Source organism: Anas acuta, chromosome 20 (assembly GCF_963932015.1).
Source record: "Anas acuta chromosome 20, bAnaAcu1.1, whole genome shotgun sequence".
Classification (NCBI taxonomy): Eukaryota; Metazoa; Chordata; class Aves; order Anseriformes; family Anatidae; genus Anas; species Anas acuta.
Window position 1 is genome coordinate 2,965,462 of NC_088998.1, and position 7,901 is coordinate 2,973,362.

At 55.2% G+C, this 7,901-nt stretch overlaps 1 long non-coding RNA gene across 1 annotated transcript; it reads right to left on the minus strand.

The window, feature by feature from the left end:
- Window positions 1-336: 336 nt before the first annotated feature.
- On the minus strand, window positions 337-3,166 carry LOC137842790 (uncharacterized). Its single transcript, XR_011089214.1, has 3 exons — window positions 3,001-3,166; window positions 2,564-2,665; window positions 337-1,085 (listed from the first exon to the last, which is right to left on the minus strand). It is a non-coding gene; the product is annotated as an uncharacterized lncRNA (long non-coding RNA).
- Between the last annotated feature and the right edge of the window lie 4,735 nt (window positions 3,167-7,901).

Consider the following 7,901-nt stretch of genomic DNA (forward strand, 5'->3'; position numbering starts at 1 on the left):
GTCCCTCAGTCACGGCCACCCCACCGTGCCATCATCTCCTCGTGTGGCACCGTAGCAGGGAATTCTATGGCACTGAAGGCCGAACCATGGGCTACGGTGGCAGCAAGAGGCAGGGGGCTGGGGACCTGGAGCCAGGTACCAGCTCTGCCCTGAGGTGTGGGATGACTCCGCTCCCTCCTCCTGGTCCCACATCGCTCCATCAGGAGCAATGGAGAGATAAGGCACGTCTTCCCTGGGAGCCTCAGCATCACACCCCCGCTGCAGCCCCAGGCTCTGTGCAAACACCATAACAGCAAACCCCCTCCAGGAGAAAAAGCCACCACACTCCCTGTCAGCCTCCTTCCATCCATCTTTATTTCTGGATCAGCTGGGGCTGTCACAGGAGGGGGTCAGGCAGAATCGCCCCCACAGGGGTGGGCTTTGCAATTCTGCCTTCATTGCTCTGTGACAGTGTGGGGTTTGCTGGGGGTGGGGGGGTGGGGAATGTGGCGGTGGTCTCTGCAGCCCCTCTGCTCTGCACGTGCTGCTCATCGTGCTGGGTCACCGGCTTGTTGGGCACAGGGGGTGTGTTCAAAACATCATGGGATTTCCACAGGGCCAGGCTCTTGGACTCCACATTCCAGCTCCTGAGCTGACTTCACCTTCTTGGAAGTGGTCTAAAGGTAGAGCGACGTCATTGGGAGCACAGCTTGGTTTCACAGCATAAAAATCTGATTTGCTGGTGGAATGCAATGGCTCATGCTCTTTCCCAGGGCCCAGAAGTGCCGGGAGCACCTGGTACATGATGGTCATTTCTGCCATCTGGAAACTTCTGGTAGGGAGACCAATGGGGATGTTCTCTGTCGTTGCGCTTCTGTGCCGAGAGCAGGTACAGGAGGGATTTTCTGATTTTTCCCAATCCCAGAGCTGCAGGATTCCCAGCACACAGATTCCAGGAGGCGGGTGGGGAGGCAGCTCGTGGCCTTCAGGAGAGGACCACGAGGGCCGTTACCCTCAGGACCTGCAGGGCTGGTCTTGGGCCACGTCCTTGTTCGTGGAAAGTGAGGCTGTGGCTTGGGGGGGTGCTGATACCACCACGTTTACATCTGCAAATGCACAAGCATCAGAGTAAAGGAGAGGGGAGTCAGGATTAGCCATGGACAAAAATAATTCCCAAAGGGACATGGCTGGGATGTGAACTGCTGCTTGGAAAACCTGCTGGTGGCAGCCCTGCCCCATGCTAGGTTAGTGCAGTGAGCCGGGCCAGATTTTAGCACAGAGCTCTCCAGCAGGGCCCCAGGACGAAGCTCAGCAGCTTCCACGCTGTGTCCTGGACACTGCTTGTGCCCCTGCATCATCCCTGTGTCCCACCAGGAGCTGGTGGGATCTGTGAGCTCCTTGCTGTATCCTGGCAGCTCTGGGACACCGCAGAGCTCCTTGCTCGGGAGGCACAGACCAAGCACACGGCTTGTGCTGGCGGCACAGAGCCAACTGGAGGCACTGCTCACGGTACTTGGGGAGCCCACAGCTTCGGTCAGCATGGAGGCACCACAAAAACATCACCCCGCTGAATGGCAGTGCTCTGCCTTCAGCATTCCCCAGCAAGGGCCTTGCCCCAGGGGATGGAGCTGAGCCAAGCCCTGACCGAGCAGCTCCCCTGTGTAAGCTGTGTCCTCAGGGATATGGTGTCCCCAGGGAGGGACGTGGTGTCCCCAGGGAGGGACACAGCCTCCCTCATCCACAGCACCTGGTGGGGGGATGCTGTGGGCCCTCTGTTAGTGCTAATTGGCACAGCTCCCCTGATTGCAACAAACACCCAGCAATTAACAGCAGGGAACGAGCTTAACCACGCTCAAAGGAGGAGTTTGATTCCTCTTACTAACACACCCAAGCACCTGCCCTGCTCTGGTCCCTGCTGCAGGCCAGATGGCTGATGTCGTGTTTTTCCTTCATTTGCACTTAATTAAAGCATTAGTGGTGAGAGACGTCCCTCCTCCTCCCTTAAGGATCTGCATGTTGTGGTACTGCAAGGTGATATCTGGAGGGTTTATAGCCCCCAGGCAGCAGTGTGGGAGCAGCAGGGGGAAGAGCCCGGCCTCCTGCAGGCCTCAGCTCCTGGTGGTCACCCCTGGGTGCAGCTCTGGGCTTGTTTGCCCGAGGGAGACCTGGGCATGATTCAGCTGGACCACTGAAATGGTGCTGGTGAGCTCTGAGGTTCCTCTGTCTGCTGTTCAGGGGGCATTTCATTTTTGATGTGAGCTTTAACTCTGGAGCAGTGTGGCTGGATGACGTGGGAGCAGCCCCCGGTGGTGATTAGGGGCAGCTGGGGGGGGTGTGTGGCTGCTTGTGGGGCATTGTGTGAGCGATCTGCCGATCCACTGGGATTTTGGGGGCTGAAATGGGCCAGGGAGGGGCTGAGGAAGGCTGGCAGTATGGAAGGGCAGCTCTGGCTGCCAGCTTGTGTGTTTTGGTGGCTGGTGATTCGAGGCCACAAAGATCGCCCCAGAGAGATGTTGCTCTGGGACAACCGTGCTCCATCAGGACGTGGCCACACACCCCAGCTTTTAACCCCAAAATAACTTACTTTGGTGGCCTGTCCGTGGGGCTGCCTGCTCCGGGCTGGGTGGTGGCTCCTGGGGCTGCTGGCAGCACAGGGTCCCCATCTTCCTGGCCACATAGCGGCAGGCTGGGGAGGGGGAGACAACTGTCAGCAAACAACAGCAAACTGCAGCAATGTGAAGCTCAGGTTATGCTGAAACCCCCCCCAAGACAGCCCAGAGCTGAGAGAGACAGGAGAATCTGCTGGGGGCTGTGTGTGCCCCTGGTGGGTCACAGCCAAAAGTAAGATTGGAAATGGGGGGAGTGGACCCAACAGGCTGGAAAGGAATTGCTTGCATTCGGGCTGTGCTTCAAACCACTCAATCACCAGCCTTTCTCCTCCCATAAGCACCAAGTATGCAGAGTATTACCATGCAGAAATCCCTCTTAAGCCCTCTCGCCTCAAACGAAAGGTTTCCTTACCGTTAATAATTACTCAAACCATTTTCTCCCGGGCTCAGCAAAGCCTTCCTTCCCAGCCAGCCTGTCTGGCGCTCTCGCAGCCAGTTCTGCCGTGGTTTTGTGTCTCTGCAGCCCGGCTTCCTCCTTCCTCCTGCTGCCGGGCTGGCAATGGGGCTGTTGCTCTGTGACGCGCTCCTGTGGGTGCAGCAGGGCGTGGGCAGGGGAGCAGGAAGCTCTGGGAGCATCGGCTGAGCGGACCGGGCTTGGTGCCGGCAGGAGGAGCAGCTGCTGGTGCTTGGGGGCTGGCAGAGATGGGTTGGAGGCAGGAGAAGTCAGTCCTGTACTTTAGCCTCCCAGCTGAGCCACGGAGGATTGCTGTAGTTTGCGCTTGGGTTGTACGGAGCAGCAGCAAAGGAAGGTTTGGGTTGGAAGGGGCTGCAAAGATCATCTGGTTAAGGGATATTTCTTTCCTGCTGCTGTCTGAGCACTGCAGGCACTTCTTGGCATGTGAGTGTCCTTCCTCCCCAAGCCCCTTTGCACATGCCCCGCTGTGCACAGGGAAGGTGAGGGCGATTCCTAGCAGACTAGACACAGGCAGCAGCTTGGTCTTGGTGTCTCTGGGATCCTTCCCACATCCAAACACCTCCTAAGCACTGCCAAGGAGGAAGGGCGGTGATCTGTGTCCCCAGGGTCACTGCAGCCAGGTAATAAAGGAACACAAGTTTTGTGCATCCTTAGCCAAACCTTGCTGTTAGTCTTTCTCGGTACTTTTTTCCTTAATCCAAAAGTCAGGTGAGTTCTGTTAGGCTGTGCTTTGCCCTTTGAGCAGGGCAATGTGCTTCCTATCTCCCACTAACCACTCCTTGTAGCATCAGGCTGGCTGGACTTTGATCTCGATGACTTTGCCTTGGGATTGTGTAAGGTCAGAGATGGGGCTGATGACGAGCAGGTATTGCGTGTCAAGGTGCTGCAAGCCGGCAGCCTGGGCTGCTGCAGAAGAAAGTGCAAGATCATGGTGTGAGATAGACAGGAGATAACGTCACTGCACCTCGCCTTTGGTCTGGTTCCGGTGTTTCATGCCAGGAGTTTTCAGTAAGCTCTGATGCACGGGGCTGCAAACTGAAATTCTGCACAGAGACCTTTACCTCAGCAGGCATCCCGATGTGCTCCTGTGCAGTGCTTGTGAAAAAGAAGAAAGAAGAGGGTTTGAATGGACAGGAGGGAAGATGCCGGCTCTCAAGCCTAGAAGGCTCCTGTTGCGTCACCGGATTAGTTGCAGCCTGCAGGAATAGGTGATGCAAGATCTGTAGGTGGTTTATAATTAAAAAGTAAAGTCAAAAAAGGGGGAAAACAATAACCCCCAGCATCCTCCTCCTGCCAACCCCCCCCAAATCCTGCCCCAAACCCACAGCCTCCACCCCTCTGTGGAGGACATTTGCCCATTCACAGAAGAGCTCCCCAGGATGAGGGGGATGGCTGCAGCATGGCCCCATGTTTGTCCCGACGGGAAGGACAGCTGGAGGAGGGAGCTGCCCTTCTGTGGCTTTGCTTTCCAGCTGTTTCTCCTGCCCCCAAAGCAGCGTGGTCAGACGGGCGTTATTTGCCCAACGTGTGCCATCAGCTGGTGCGTCCCGGCACCTCGGCTTTGCAGAGGCATCCCTCTAGATGGTGCTAAGCTAAAGAGAAAAGGCGGTGGCCTTGGAGCAGAGGTCGTCCTGCAGCGCACGCCTCTGCACACCTGGTGCTGCTGAGGTCTCCTGGGCTGGGAGAACTTGGCAGCTCCCTGCGTGCTCCCAGCACCGTGCCCGTGCACTCGCACCAGCCCTCTGCTGCAGCACTCGCTGTGTCTACCTGCAGCAAGCACTTCTCAGGCCCTTCTGTCACTTCATATTTCACTTACTGATGTGTGAGACACCACAAGTGCAGCATGTTTCTAATCAGTTCATCTGCTGCTCTCCAAGCAGTAAATCAGATAAGTTGATTGTTCATGGCAAAGATCCATCTTAGCTCTTAGCCACTTCAACCAGTTTTACTGAGCAACACGGCTAAGACTATAACAGCTCAATCCTCCTCCAGCTCATGCATCATCGGCCAGACTCTTTGTCAAATTTAAGCATAGATAATATATGAGAAAATAATTTTCCCTAGCAGATAGACCTGAAGATATCCCTAGCGTGAAGGAAACTCATTGTTACAAGCAGCAGTGTGGTCATAAGAGCATGGGCTAAATGCCTGCTGTTTTTCCAATAATTTACTGGGGCAGGCCACTCAGGAGCATACAGCCTGGCCTTCAGAGACGAGCAAAGGACCTTGGGGATTAGCCGTGCAGGGGAAGTCTTTTGGGTCAGCAGCTGAACAGACTTTATTTTGGATGGGCAGTATGTATGCTGTTGAAAGAGGGCTGTTAGAAGACACTATTAAAAAAAAAGAAAATAAAAAAGCAAGCTACACGCAGGCCAGTATTGTTCTTGCAAGTACAAACAGGGGAAGACCAACCCTATTGAGCAGCCTCGCTAGCAGTGTGCTAACATCCTGCTGCTGGGAGAGGAGGGCTGAGCTCCCCGTTCTGCAGAGGTGAAGGTGTTTGTGCACGCTGATCCTGCCCATGCATGACCTGCGGCTTTCGGGACAGCCGTGGAATGTGCTCCGTGGCACGTGCAGGCTTAGTTCAAGTGGAGCTGGGGAGCACTCAGCTCCCACCCAGGTGTGAGCAGCCTGGGAAGCGTGTCTCGGTGTGGGACCTGTTGTGTCTGGCTGCTGCCCCCTTATCACCACTCCTCCCGAGCAGAGGGAGGCTGCCACAGGCTTTAATTGCTCTGCTGGTATCAGCTGGCATCTGCTGGTATCAGCTGTGAGTGCAGTTTCTACTCATACAGTGTAGGAGGGCTGCTTTTGCCAAGTTTTCCTTCTGAGAATGGCTTGGCTCCATTCATGAAGAGCCCAGAAACGGGATTAAGAGCTCTGGGACAGATTTTCAAGCATTTGACACCTATAATCTGGGCTGGGCTTTCAGAACAGCTCAACCCCTTTGTAAGCAGCAAATTATAGTCATAAGGGCTTAGCACTTTGCCTTGAGTATCCCGACACAAACTGCAATGCTTGCTGTACAATTCGGCACCCAGCCTCTGAGCTCTTGGGAAACACAAGGCAGCTATGAGTGCTGACGTGAGACCTGAGCGCTTCTGAAGAAGAGATTCCTCCTTCTCTCCTCTTTTCTTCTCAAGAAGTGCGAACACCTCTGAGAAACATCCCTGGCACTAATCCACGGGCTGCAGGCACCCAGTCATCCCTCAGAACCTCTGCCGTTGCCCGTGCCCACAGCAGGTTGATGTCAAAGCAGCCATCCAAGGGATGGCATCTCCAGCTGGAAACGTGGCATCGCTGCTGTGCAGCCCTGCGGGCTGTGCTGGCACACCTGGAGACATCTCTAGCTAGAAGGAGTGAGTTGGACAAGGAGCACTGTGCCCTTACTAGCACGGGCTAAATGTCTGCTATTTTCCCAAGTTTAGTGGTGGGTTTTACCCCCAGTGCTGCTATGCCTGCACTTCTCCCAGAACAAGTGGAGCAGCTCAGTTAGCCGCCCCTTTCTATGAACACCTGTGTGCTTTGGAGAAAATAAGCTGGATAAGTGGGATTTAGGGCTCTGGTCCTTTTTGTAGGGGTGTGGTGCTCAGCTCCTGGGCTGGGGTTGCAGCAAGCCAGCCGGGCACCGTGCAGCAGCGAGGAGGCAAGGCTTCTGCAAGCACGGGGCTGCTGCTGTTTATTTCAGCCCTGAACATCAGCCAGGGGTACAGCATGCACCATGTCGGAAAAACCTCACTGTCGTCATGAGGAATGGAAACGTAAGCGAAATGTCAGCTACTCCAAACAAAGCTTTCCTTCCCACTTGGAGCAAGCAGAGGCAGCAGTGCCAGCACAGGATGTCCCTCGGGTGCATGGCATCTCCTGCTGCTTGCTGCTCATTGCAGGGGCAGGGGAGCCATCACCTGGCCCTGCTCCAGTTACCATGAGGGGCCAGCGTGGTCTCGGTGTGTCAGAGCCAGCTCTGGCCAGCTTGGTGTGTCAGAGAGGCTCTTTGAGATAGCAGTTATTGGCCTCTACGGATAGTGAGACGGGAACTATTTTTGGAGCTAAAGTTGGCGAAGTGTTTTTCCACATGCTATGTTCTTGGCATCAATGGTGGGGAATTCCTGTTCAATCAAACATTCCCCAGGTGGGACAGGCTCTTGGAACCTCGGTGACCTCTTTGTCACAGCACAGTGCTCAATTCTGCAGGCAGGCCAGGGTCACCGGCCCTGCTGAGCTCTTTCACTCCAGCATGGATAGAGCAATTGCAAAAACAAAAACAAACAAACAAAAAAAAAAACAACAAACCTACATATTTAAAAAAAAAAAGGGGGGGAATTGGGGGACACAAAAAAAACACATCAGGTTTCTGGAGAACTGGTCCTGGCACCTGCAAGTGAAGCAGAGAAGGTGACCACAAATCTTGCATGACACAACCCTGATAATTGTTTGGCTGCTCCTTTCCCGGTCCATGGCAGGGTGACATCCTTGCTGAGAGGGAAGAGGGACACAGAAATCCGTGTCTGTGATGTGGAAGGTGCCCAGTCGTGGTGGGGAGGGTTCCAGGAGGTGAGGGCTGCAGGTGCCCCAGGACGGTGGTGGTGCTGGTTGACCTCTGTGGAGCACCTCACACAGCAGCAGGGATGCCAGCCTGGCCGGGCTCGTCCCCAGCCACTTGGAGCAAGCAGAGGCAGCAGAGCCAGCACAGGATGTCCCTTGGGTGTGTGGCATCTCCTGCTGCTTGCTGCTCATCGCAGGGGCAGAGGAGCCATCACCTGGCCCTGCTCCAGTTACCGTTCTTTGCTGGGTGTTTCTAGCAATTGCTGCAACCTCCAGCGGAACAGCATTTTGTGATA